At 48.9% G+C, this 13,621-nt stretch overlaps 1 protein-coding gene across 1 annotated transcript in view; it reads left to right on the top strand.

The window, feature by feature from the left end:
* PLXNA2 (plexin A2) overlaps window positions 1-13,621 on the top strand; it is a 115,974-nt gene that overhangs the window by 26,398 nt on the left and 75,955 nt on the right. The window lies entirely within an intron of this gene.

Here is a 13,621-nt window from a genome sequence, read left to right as displayed (position 1 = left end):
CGGTTGCTCGTGCCTATAATCCCAGCACTTTGGGAGGCCGAGGCAAGTGGATCACAAGGTCAGGAGATCGAGACAATACTGACCAACATGGTGAAACCCCATCTCTACTAAAAATACGAAAATTAGCTGGGTGTGGTAGCAAATGCCTGTAATCCCAGCTACCCAGCTACTCGGGAGGCTGAGGCATGAGAATCACTTAAACCTAGGAGCCGGGCGCGGTGGCTCACGCCTGTAATTCCAGCACTTTGGGAGGCTGAGGCGGGTGGATCACGAGGTCAAGATATCAAGACCATCCTAGTCAACACGGTGAAACCCCGTCTCTACTAAAAATACAAAAAAATTAGCTGGGCATGGTGGCGCGTGCCTGTAATCCCAGCTACTCAGGAGGCTGAGGCAGGAGAATTGCCTGAACCCAGGAGGCAGAGGTTGCGGTGAGCTGAGATCACACCACTGCACTCCTGCCTGGCAACAGAGCAAGACTTCATCACAAAAAAAAAAAAAAGAAAAGAAAGCCTTCCCTGATTTGTACTTCCTTTTTGCTCCTATAGCTTTCACCATGTATCAGTCATATTGCTAATATTTCATTATAGTTTGGGAGCTTTATCTATCTTCCTGACAACACTATGAGTACTTTGGGATCAAGATCGTATCTGTTTGCTCTGTGAACTTAACGTCTACACAGACTATATTGTAGGTGTTTAATACATATTTATTAATAATAACTATCAGCTATCAGCAAGGCACAGCGCTTAGCATTTCCTAGCCCATGCCATCCTTCATGTCTAGGAGGCAGTATGGTGTCAAAGTTGAGAACATGGGCTCTGTAGCCAGCCTGCCTCAGTGTGAGTCCCAGCTCTACAACTTACTATTTGACTTTAAACAACTTCGCTGAGACTCTCTGTGCCTCAATTTCTTCTTCAGCTGCAGATAAGTTTGATATAAGTTATATATGTAGCTGATCTGGTGGATGGATGGTTGGATAAATGAACTCATAGTGGATAGACTAATGATTAAGCAAATGAATGAATAAACAAGCAAATGCACCAAGCATATGTGCCAGGTATATTTCAACCACATTCAGGTCTACTTGATTATAAATCAAATATACCTGGATGCAGATTCACAAGGTCACGCCAATCAACCCACACTGACTAACCCCTGGGTGCAAAGCTCTGAAGCCATGTGGTCATTGCTGCCTCCATGGAATGGTCTTGTCCAAATGACCAGTCTATAAAGGTTCCCAGAGCAACACAGAGGCACAAGATCCAGCAAAGCCTAGGAGCTTCCCTGCCTCTCATATCACCACCTTGCCGGGGTTGAATGAATGAATGGCAGGAATGAATAAATGAACTCTATACAGAAAGCAAATTAAAATGTTCTAATATAAGCATAGGAGACTCTTGTTTTCCCTCAGGCAGAGATTTAACACATATTCTCATCCTCCCTCTCCCTCCCCATCCCTCTATCCCTCCTTACCCCCCACCCTCGTGCAGACACATACACACACACTCATCCACTCACTGACTTCCTCCTAGGAAGCTGTGATGGACAAGACAATTCTCTATAGTCCTGCCCAAAGGAACCAGTCATTCAGCATGCCAAGAAAAGTCAGAGAGAATACTGTCAGGAGGTCTGATGTGTCAGAGAGGGCAAGACGCCTAAGTCTCGGATGGTGAGAAAGGAGAGCTGAGAGACAGTGAAGATGCATTCCATGGGGTTTACTGAAAACCAAAATTCTGTTTTACAGCATGAGGTTCCAGTGGTTTCTTACCTACTCAGAGTCATACAACAGTTTAGGCAGAGAGGTAGAGACTGGTCCCAGATCTGGCACCTATGGATAGAGCTGAGCTAGCTCCCTGCTTCCTTGTGTACACAGCTGTTGACCTGGTGCAGTGAAGAAGGCCTTGGGCAATCAGGGTTCACCAACTCTGATTCTGTCTCATACCATTTGATGACACTGTCCACCCTATGTAAAGATGACCTAGGAACATCAACCTGAGGTCCCTTCATGACTGGGGAAACAGATTCTAAGGGAAGTATTGAAGATGAAAGATTAGTAAATGAGGAGTCCCTACGAACCTATGAGAATATATCAATAACTGCAAATGCCAACAGCAGAGCAGGAAGAGGGTTTTGGGGACCAGAGCTCTGTTTGGAGGCAGTGACAAAAACTTTGCCAAAGGGCGCTAATTTGTAATTCCCTTTTATAATAGGGAAAGTGGGGTCTTTAGGCCATCAATCTCTTTCAGGAGCAGTGAGCTAAAGACCCCACTTTCCCTATTATAAAAGGATTCTCCCAAATATAAATTCTGAGTCCTCATCTCAGACAACACTAAAAGTAGCTTTGACCTTCTATTCAGACGACAGCAGACGCTCTTACCCCAGCTGTCTTATCAGCTTCTTGGGCTCCTTCCACTGATGATTTCCACTCCAAACCTCACCTTCTATGCTTAAAAAAGGCCATAGGCACTTTACATTAAAAAGAGCATTTAGGACTGGGCACAGTGGCTCACTTCTGTAATTCCAACACTGAGAGGCTGAGGCGGGTAGATCGCTTGAGCCCAGGAGTTCAAGACCAGCCTGAACCACATGGCAAGAGCCCGTCTCTATAAAAAAAATTAAACAATTAGTCAGACACATGGCACATGACATGTCCTAGTCTCAGCTACTCAGGAGGCTGAGGTGGGAGGATTGCATGAACCCAGGATGCTGAGGCTGCAGTGACCCAAGATCATACCAGTGCACTCCAGGCTGGGCAACAGAGCAAGACCGCATCTCAAAAAAAGAGAGAGAGAGGGAGAGCATTTGAGATAAGCTGGAGTTCCAGACTCCTTCTTTCATGCTCTCTTGGAGACTGGAGGCCAGGGGAAGTAGAAATCCAAAGAGCGAGGCCCTGAGACAGAGGCCTGTTAGGCAGATGCCCAGCTCTTGGATGAAGTCAAGCTCTGTGGTAAGGCTAGACTTGGGCTCTGTGTGTCACGCGGCCTCACTGGAACCAGGTCAGGGCAAACAACCATCGTGGAATGAATGAGTAGGAATGAGTGGGTAGGGGCCATCCCTGCCTTGTCACCCCACCCCCTACCATCATCACCTTTCCCCCTCCTGGGGTAGGCCAGTCAATACGGGCCCTATAGGGAGCTTTGTAGGACCTGGCTAATTCCAGGCATCTGGTCCCCAGGTGAGAGACCTGTTTTCGTTCTTTCTTAGGCCCTAGTTCCCAAATCCGCCTCATCCCCCATTTCCTATCCCAGCTGCTTTTTCTAACCGAATAAATCCACTGTTGTCATGAGGACAACATAGTATCAGCATCTCTGCTTTTTTTGTAGGTCCTTCCAAAAACCAGAATGAGAAAAGGTCCTACCTCTACCACCCTAGTATTTCTGGTTAATATTACAGTGGCTTCTGGCACAGGAGTCTTCTCTGATAAAATAGGGTGTGGTGTCTGGAATATCTGCCTTGCCCATAACATTTCCTACCCTCTTTGTAGTCTTACCTTGCCCAAGTTTTACCTTTACCCTTAGCAAGTTAAGCTTAATTTGACTTTTTTCGGCCAAGGATCCTGAGTTTCAGCACACTTCCAACACTGGGATTACGTAATAAAGATGGCAGTGACAGGGGCTGGATGGCTCTTCATGCAAAGGGCAGACATAATCTCCCCATGTCATGATAAGCCATCTCAGCTCAAAGAGGCTGGGTGGCTTGTGCACAGTGACCCGTCATAGGAGTACAAAGCCAGGACCCTCTGCAGCTTTTCCATGCAAACACTGCCACCTTCAGTGGGGTCTGCATCTAGAGACTGAGCATGACAGCTGCCACTATTGAGCACCAGCTGTGTGCAAGTCTCTATGCACAGACATCACGTAAACCTCAGAACAACCTTGGAAAATTGATATCGTTGTGGTCATCCTTTTACAGAGAAGGAATTTGGAGCTCAAGGAAGTCCAGCATCTTACTCAGTGTCATATGGCTGATAAACATAGAAGCTGGGTTTGAAGCTGAGGGCTGTCCCTTTCAAAATACAAAACCAGTACAAAATATGGCCTCTACCTGAAAACAAGTTTCAGGAGCAGTCGCTGCCCCAGCAATCATCCAAGGGTTGAATTCCACCGTATGGGGCCAGAAGTTTCTTTTCCTATTGTCCTCTCCCCTTTGACTGCTGCAGGACCTCTGCTGAGTTTTTATGAATGAGGAGAAAAAAATGTCTTTGAAAAGTTCAACCAACTTTGGACTCCTCTCTCTGAGTGATAGATAGCTTTAATTACTCTGAATTACTCAACCACTATACCTTCTCCCCCAAGTCATTAAAAATAGATTTTCTCTTTGAACTGCACTCCGCCCTCAGGTCTCCAGATAGTCAGGAGTTCTTAGGAGACAGCCCCTGGGTCAGCTTCTGGTCAGAAGGTTGCATGTTGCTTTAGTTGCAATCACAGTCTCCGGAACCTCCAGCTGGTTTTCTGGGGTTTTTGTGCCTCTTTTTTTCTTAATGATGTTGATCACGTGGCTTTCACAGCCCAGAGGACAGGCAGGAGGCAGGGTTGGTATTTACTTTATGGGAATTTAAGGGGATCTGGACGCATGACTATTGATTTTTAAAGAAATGGCTCTAACGCTGAGAACAAACAATAATGAGTTTTCACATTAATTACTGGGAAGCTGATTCGTAGGAAAAACCTAAGCTGAAAGGGTGGGCTCAGAGATGTTCCGCTCCCTGATGAGCCCCAGAGACAGGTGGGACAGGTATTGTCTTTATTTCAAACTAAGGAAATGAGAGTCTTGAAGCATAACCGGCGTGCCCACGGCCACACAGCTAATCACTGGTAAGACCGGGACAGAAAATCCCTGCTGCGGCCACTGCCCAAGCTGTGCTAACAGAGGGCTCAGTGACATTTTGTAGGAGGCTCAGATGGAAAATGTGGAGCCTGCTCACAGCCTCCTCCATTCTTTTTTAGGCTTAAAATAAGAAGTCCAGGCCGGGAGCGGTGGCTCACGCCTGTAATCCCAGCAGTTTGGGAGGCCGAGGCAGGTGGATCACGAGGTCAAGAGATCGAGACCATTCTGGTCAACATGGTGAAACCCTGTCTCTACTAAAAATACAAAAATTAGCTGGGCACGGTGGCGCGTGCCTGTAATCCCAGCTACTCAGGAGGCTGAGGCAGGAGAATTGCCTGAACCCAGGAGGCGGAGGTTGCGGTGAGCCGAGATCGCGCCATTGTACTCCAGCCTGGGTAACGAGAGCGAAACTCCGTCTCAAACAAAAAAAAAAAAAAAAAAAAAAGTCCAGCTGGGCGCAATGGCTCACACCTGTAATCCCAACATTTTAGGAGGCAGAGGCAGGAGATCCCTTGAGCCCAGGAGTTTGTGAGTAGCCTGGGAAACATAGGGAGAGTCTGTCTCTACCAAAAAATAGTAATTATTAGCAAGGTGTGGTGGTGCACATCTGTAGTCCCAGCTACTCAGGAAGCTGAAGCAAGAGAATCTGTTGAGCCCGGGAGGTAGAGACTGCAGTGAGCTGTGATTGCACCACTGTACTCCAACCTGAGTGACAGAGCAAGACTGTGTCTTTAAAAAACAAAATCCAGTAGGGCATCTTCTACCCTCCCCAATCTGTGACCCTCTTCACCTTCTGGTATCACCTCTCTTGCGGTCTGGCTCCTGATTCACGCAGCTGAATCATTGTGAGAAAACAGAGGGGAGTAAAACGAGCTCAGAGACTTTCAGGCGGGTGAACATAATTGCAGCGTCCGGCGGCTTGCCTAGGAAGCAGAAAGACGTTCTTTCTAGGAAGAAGAATGGCCCCAGCGGCAGCCGCTTTTGGGGCAGCTCCAGGAGAATGGGCCTTCCCTCTGTAGTCCTTGCCTCTGTCTGGACCCTGCTGCATCGGTGTGGGAATTAGACAAACTTAGAGTCCAGCTTGTTTCTGTTACCCTACAAGGCAGAGGACCTTGCTCGTGTTACTCAAGCTGAGACTCAGTTTTCTAATAGGTAAAATGGGACTAAGAATGCCTCCCTGGAAAGGCTGGTGTAAGGATTAAATGAGGTAATCTATGTGAAGTGCCTGGCATGCAGTAGATACTGGATACATGCAGCTGTTGTTATTATGGTTCCTGCTGCTTCACTCCATTCAACAAGCTCGGTACACTGCCCAGCTCAGGGCAAGGTGGGGCCAGCCAGGAGCCTGCCAGCTGTCAGGAGACCTCACTGCCCATCCCTTCCCCCAGACCCTCAGGCAGCAGATCCCAATGGACATGTTTCCTTGCTGCAACCCTCACCTGTTTCGATCCCAGCAGGGAAGATTGAGATTAAGGTGTTGCTTCAGGCATCCAGTAGACATCAGCTGTTTCCTGCTGAAGGTCAGAGAGAGGTGTGGGTATTTTTCCATGGAGACTTGCTGAGCCAAAGGGGATGGAGTAAGAGGCATGTCAGGAGGGAGGGGGCTTAGACTTTCCCCAGAGGATCTGCCTTGGCTTCTGTGCCTAACAGAATAAGGCCAGGGTCGGGGGCTGGGCTAGGCCTCCCCCACCATTGGCCCACATTTCTCTTCCTATGAGGACTCTGAATGAATGTCAAGGGAAGGATAGCACATTAGTCTGCCAGGCAGAAAATCAACCTCTCCATGTTAATTGCACCCATTTATGGAAAGGCTTACAAGATTTGGTATAAGCCTGTGAAGAAGAAAAACTCCACCCACCCATTTATTCCATCAATTAACAGCTACTGGGTACTAGGAGCTGTAGGCTGCAGAGAAGCAGAAGCCTCTCAGCTCTCAGGTTGCTTCAGTTCTCCTGATCCCTGCTCTGCTCTTGCCTGAGATCTTGGGATGGACTCCTGGGCCACCTCCTGCCTCCTCATCCCTCAGAAAGAGCCCTTGCAGTGTATCTGAGAAGAGCAAACGGTCGGTCCCATCATAGGCTGCGAAGGGTTCTCCTCCAGCTGGCCACTTTGCCACTCACTGCAAGTGAGAACTTATGCGCCCTTTGTGGGCCTTAATTTCCCCGTGGATCAGCGGAAATCATAACGCATAACAACACCTGTCTTCTCTTCCTCTCTGGGGGGTTGTGCAGATCAAATGAGATAATGTGCGTGAAAGCATTTCAAAAATGCCAAAACCCTCTTCCAGAATCCCTGTGACTGTGTTATTGATCTCTGTCCACACAGCAGTCCAGGCGGGGGGGTCTCTTCAATCCACTGTCAGCTGTGTGTGTAAATGAGTGTCAGATATTTTCTTGAAAACAGGTTTGGATTGGGGGAAAGAGAAGAAGGTGGCTCTGAGACCCTCCAAACCTGAAGGGGCGGTGGGGGAGCCTGCAGGGAGGGACCACCAAGAGAAGTTACAAAGGAAAGGAGAGAGGCCCAGGGAGCCAGCTCCATCAGCTTCAGCTGCTGCGTGCTCTGCCCCGAGCCCTGGGGACCAGGAGGCTGTTGATGAGGCCAACTGGTGCTCCATTTGGGCATCTGTGCCACCTCCCACCCCTGCCACCTGGCTCCCAGCCACTGGGAAGGCCTCTGTTTCTTCCCTTGTGTCAGGAGCAGGGGACACGTGTGGGGACAGGTGTACCATCTGGCAGGAGTGAGGGCAGATTCCGGGGAAGCAGGGGATTAAATTCTCAGTCTCGGAGGGGCCCGCCAGCCTGGGGCACAGCTTTCCCTTGTTCCTTTCATCCCTCTGTGTCTCTCTTGCATGATTGCAAAGGAATCCTGCAGGTCGCTGGAACACCGACTGCTCCTGCCAGAGCACCCTGAGGCGAGCTGCCCCTCTCTGTCCTCTGAGCCACGACTGTCATGGTTCTGCCTCTATTGTGGCGTCTGTCCCACCATACTGAGATGATCTGTTTCCTTGGTTTTGTCCTCAACTGAACCATGGGCTCCAGGAGGGGAGAGAAAGTAGCCCTGATGCCTAACAGAGGTTTGAGCAGAATGTTAAGGCTCAGTAGATGTTTAAGGAATAAATGGGCCTCCAGCATAAGCCACCATCAGAATCATGTGAGGTTTTCTGCCTTCACCTCAGGTGTTTCTCCAGAAGAGCCATACAAGTGCTCAGAACCATGTAGGTCCTTCCACGTGTCTACATAGGGTGGCAGAGGTGCAGTGTTGATTCTCTGTCCCCAAGCTGACTTGGCAAAGTGTGCTTGTTCTTATGCCTACCATTGGGAAACTCTTCTGTGGGAAGGGTGACGTGTCTGCTCCTGATGGGAGTCACTGCCCAGGACTCTGTCCAGGAGGGCTCACTCTCAGGGCCTCTGAGGCCTTCCTGGGCTAACCTTGGATGGTTCAAACACTACGGGTCTGCCATGCTTTTCAAGATCTTCAGGAAAGAGGCTGGCTTCAGCAGCTTCCCTCAGTGACTTGTCCCCACGGCCTCTAATCATCTGGTAATATGTCTGGTTGTACTGGGTCTCACACCCTGTGGGCTAGCCGTGTGCTGAATGGAGAGAGTTGGTTGGGGAAAGAAAACTGCCCCACAGTCTGCACCCCTTGCCAAGTCCTTCCCACATATCCCCAACCCCACTGAATCAGGCCAAGGAAGGCACCAGAGACGTGGGGCTCCGGGGCCAGGAGAGCCAAGAATACAGTGTGAGTCACCTTTAATTAAGAGTGTTTCTTAAGTAAATGACTTAATAGGACAGTTATATTCATTAAAGGCATAATTACAAGCCATAAGATCAAGCAGAAAAGAGTGGCGAGCGTGAGGGTGGAATCCAGTTTGAAGCAGCACCTCGGGTCCTGGGGAGAAGGCCGTGGGGGGACAGGAGGAAGGGCACTTTCCCATTGTATGATTGGCCACACTCACCCGCCAGCCAGCCACTCCCAGATCCCAGCACTCAGAGTGGAGGAGGCCAGGGAGCCTCAGGCATAATTAAAATGCAATAATAATAAACAAATGCCAATTAAAGCATCATAGAGTGTCCCATTAAACTCTGAGTCAGCCCTGACAGAGGGCACCTGACGCGGTGGACACTCTCCAGGAGAAAACTCCCTTTCCTTCTTGGGCTTCTGAAGACCTCTCCCTCCCCACCCACCCAGCCCTAGAGCAAGTGCTGGGCCGTCACCTGGGGTGCATGATGAAGTGGCTCCTGATGGTGGAGGCTTGAACTTGGTCCTTTATGGACTCCGTAGATGCAGAATCATTAGAACCAAGTTCTCACTGGGCATAGAGTAGTCCCCAGAGTACTGTCGCCTTACCCTACACCCCTAAGATCCCTCTAATTCCTTTCATAGCCCCAAGGAAGAGTAATACTCTGTTTCTTCCCAGCCCCAGGACCTAACATTTAAAAAGACCCATTCAGGGAGCTGGAGTCGTCTATCTCAGTGGTTGGCATGTGTGAGAATCGGCTGGAGGGTTGTTAAGACCCATTTCCTGGGCCCCTTTCCCAGTGTTGCTGATTTAGTGGACCTTGAATTTTCATGTCCAGTAATCTCACAGGTGACACCAACGGTGCTGGTTTGAGGACCATACATTGAGGGCCGTTGCTCCTTGAGACCCCCGGCCTGCCTCATGGAGGACATTGTTTGGGCCAAGGCTAGAAGGCTCAGAGGCATCACGTATTCCAGCTCTGCGGTCTTCCCACGGTCACCTAGACCCACATATCCAGACCTGCACGTCCCTCCCTTGCCCTCACCAAAGGTGTCTGAAGAAACTCTGCTTTCCAATGTCTGCTTACATGCTTCTTTCCACCTGGAATGCCCTTCATCTGTCTAAATGGTCTTCACCTCTGGAATCTAGTGGTGCGATCTCGGCTCATTGCAACCTCCGCCTCCCAGGTACAAGCAATTCTCCTGCCTCAGCTTCCCAAGTAGCTGGGACTACAGGCGTGCGCCACCACACCCGGCTAATTTTTGTATTTTTAGTAGAGACGGGGTTTCACCATGTTGACCAGGATGATCTCTATCTCTTGACCTCGTGATCTGCCTGCTTCAGCCTTCCAAAGTGCTGGGATTACAGGCGTGAGCCACCGTGCCCAGCCATATTCTTCACCTTTTAAGGCCCAGACACATACTGTGTATTCTCCGTTTAGGGCAGCACTGTCAGGTAGAAACAAAATTCAAGCCACAAGCATGAACTACATGTGTAATTTTAACTTTTCTAGCAGCCACATTTCAAAAAGGAAGAAGAACAGGTGAAATTAATGATACATTTTACCCGATATAGGCAAAATATCTTTTCAATATGTCGATAAAAAATTATTGATGTAATTTTTCCCTTTTTTCTTTTCCTCACCAAATCTTCCAAATCCAGTGTGTTATTGTAGACTTACAGTCCATCTTGATTTGCCCTAGCCACATTTCAAACTCAATAGCCGCGTGGGGCCAGTGGCGACTGTACTGGGCGGCACAGACACAGGCAGCGTTTTCTCCCTGCTCTCAATTCCCTCAGCCCTCTTTGAATACTTCTCTTAGAACACGTCTCGCTTTCTTCTTTTTATTGCTAGTCTGTTTGCAACTTGAAGGTGCTAGTTGTGTTTTAATGCTGCTGTTGTTTTTATTCTGAAGTGCCTGGCGCACTGGCCTGGATGGAGGACACAATCAATGAATATTGGCTGATGAATGAATATGGAAGCACATGAATATAGGAGACAGAGAAGGCCCCTGGGAACATCTGACTTTGAGGGTCTCCTCCCGGTCACTGTGACATTTCTTTCCTCTGGTTTGTGTGTGGCTATTAGAGAATAATTCAAGTTTTAGACCACCCCCCGCAACTCCCACCAACTTACAAGTTTCCTGTTTCACTTTGCTCTTCAACTCAGTGCATTAAGAAAAAAAAAATTCCCACCAGGAGGGCCCAGGAAACAGGAAAAATAGTTGTGCTATTGGTTTCATGTTTGGAGAAGAACAGGGTTTCACTATCTCCATGGCACTTGGCGTGAAAGTGGGCTTTGTTGCTGGAGACACTGCTCCCATTCAGGGCCCCTTTTCCCAGCTGCTGAGGGCCGGGCTGTGTTTTGACAGACGGGCCGAATGCAATGCAGACAGTTGTTTTAATTTGCAGCCAGATGCAGACATCACTCACAAGGAGCCCGAAACCCAAGAAAAGGAGGCTAGGCACTGGACCACCGCTCTCAGGCCTCAGAGAGTGGTTTGGAGGGGGCCAGCAGAAGCCTCCCAGGCAGCCAGGGTCTGCGATATCCCAGAGGGCTGATAGTCACCAGGCCCGGGGGAGGCACACCAGAAGGTCTCCAGCAGATACCTGTCTGAAAGGTGTTTCTTGTAGGTATCGTGGGCCATGAGGCAGGGTTCAAGGGTTGTTCTTTAAGGCGGTGTGCAATCAGTTGGTGGTGGCGGCGGCTGCGTGTTATCTTTTAACTGTAAAGTTGTACAGGACAAAAATCATAAACATAAATGTCTCAAGGAGGAATTAGAGAAACTATGGGAAATACAATGCTGGAATGTCAGAATTGGAAGGGACTAACGTGGCCTTCCTCTGAGGGCAGAAGTCCTTTCTTACAGCCTTCGTGATGAATGTCACCTTGACTGCTTATGCACCCCTGTGATAGGTGTTCCTTTGAAAAGCGAGGCTGTTGCATGATGTTGAGCTTTCCTGAACTTTTCACCCATGAGTCCTACTGCAGCCATATTGTTGGCCTTTGAACACAGGAACGCAGCCTCCATGACTACCTTGAGACTCCGCTTCACTGGACTAAACAAACATCCCAGGTTCATCTGCTGTACCTCAGACACCACCTCTGTGTCCCACCCCATCCTGGCCACCCTCCGGGAAGGATCTCTGGTTGAGCAACGCCCCCTCCTAGGGCAGGTGGCAGAGACCTGAACTTTGAACTCCCCAATATCGGGTGGCTTCTCTTGACCCTGATGCTGTGTGTCTATGTATGCAGCCCATGGTCAAAATAGCTTCTTTCATTATCACATCACCCTATCAGGTCATATCAGACTTAGAGTTGAGTTGACTTTGAGTCAACTCAAACCTTCAGGTCTGTTACACTTGAGCTATTTCAAATCAGCTATCCTCCATCCTACACTTAAGAGTACCAGGGTTTTTTTAAAAAACAAAGTTGCAAGATTTTACACTCAGCTCCCTGCATTTTATGTTTGTATTATTAAAAGGAGGTTAGGGATGTTTAAAGCTGATCATGTCACTGACTTACAGAAAAGCCTCATAATATGAAATATTAAATGTGATGACGTAGCAAGGATGGGTGGGGACACCCAAGAGAGGAAAGGCAGGCTCTTCTCTCTCCCCTCCCACCCACTGTACACCTACACTTAAGTTTATACTGAACCTGTCCATGATTGCTTTTGCCCATCATAATCCTTCAGCTTGGCCTGTCTTTCCAGGTCTCTGCATCTGACCCCCTCTTGCCCTTTAAGGCACGCCCACCCCCTGGTCGCCTCTTCTCTAAGCTCCCCAAACCCTCAGCACTCACACCAATCCCACGCAACAAAAACTCAGCACACTGTTGAGCAAGTCTCAGTTTGTAATTACCAACTCCCCCTGGACTGTGGGGTTCTTCGAGGGCAGAATCTGTGTGCTGTTCACTATTGTTTCCGTATTGCATAGCACCAGAGCTCCACAGGGTTGACATCTGATAAACATTTGCTGAATGAACAGTGTCAGGATCCATCCTGAACTGCTCAGGAGGATGCCGTGAAGGTGTCTCCATCATATCATTTGTCCCCTCTGCCAGAGGCAGGACACTGTACTGCTGGACCACAGGTTATGTTTTTACTTTTTTGCACATTCGGTAGGTGGGGCACCTCTATGCCCTAACAAATAAGAACTCATTCCCAGCCTAGCAAATGTTTTTGCAGCCCAGCAGCCTCCTGCCCCAGCCAGCAACAGACACCTAGGACATATCAACTGGAACACGTCAGTCCTCTGACCCCCGTGCCTGGCCTTTATTGTCACTCCTGCTGTGCAGGTGGGGGTGAGTAATATCCAGACAGGCCCAGCTCAGGTCCCTGCAGGGCCCCAGCAGAAGGCCAGGAGGAGTTTGCAAGGGCTGCAGTCTCTAGTGGGGCAGGGTCTTGATCTGCAGATTCCCACTTTCCAGGCAAGACAGAATCAGGCTGGTCTTTTCTGTGGATGTTCCCATTTAGCCAGACTTTTCAAAGGATGGGAGATTTACTAGAGAAACTGAATGCAGGCATCAGAGAATGGGATAATTGGATCCAGGTGGTATATTTGGTTGGCTGTAAAGAGTCTGTGCCGTTCTGTGAATGTTATTTGATGGGAAAAGTTTCTCCTCTTCCTTTTTGAATGTTTTCTGTGTAGGCAGGATGTCTCAGCCCAAGCCCAGCTGAAAGCTCTTCAGAGATGAGTTTGTGCCACTCAATAGCCTTTCAACAGAGTTAACCATTTTCAGTGCTTGCCACTGGCTTGCCAGGCTCTCGGGAGGATGCTAGTGGCAGGCAGAAATAGATGGAGGATTTGCTGCTACCTCTGGCAAAGGCAAGAAGTCTTAGGCCTGCCACTCAGAAACACATTCAGCTTAGCCTACATGCCTTATGCAGGTAAAGAGACTGGGGACATTGAGCCCATGACTTGCCACCAGTGTCACCTCTTTAGGGGAGTTGACAGTGCAAGTGTGAGTACATGCAGGACTGTCTGACACACACCTGCTAATCGTCACAACCTAACCTCACTGTACCCTCTTTCCTCTCTCTGCCA

Source organism: Aotus nancymaae, unplaced genomic scaffold (genome assembly GCF_030222135.1).
Source record: "Aotus nancymaae isolate 86718 unplaced genomic scaffold, 86718_ANA_hifiasm-v0.15.2.pri h1tg000039l, whole genome shotgun sequence".
NCBI lineage: Eukaryota > Metazoa > Chordata > Mammalia > Primates > Aotidae > Aotus > Aotus nancymaae.
This window is presented reverse-complemented; position numbering and strand designations above follow the sequence as displayed.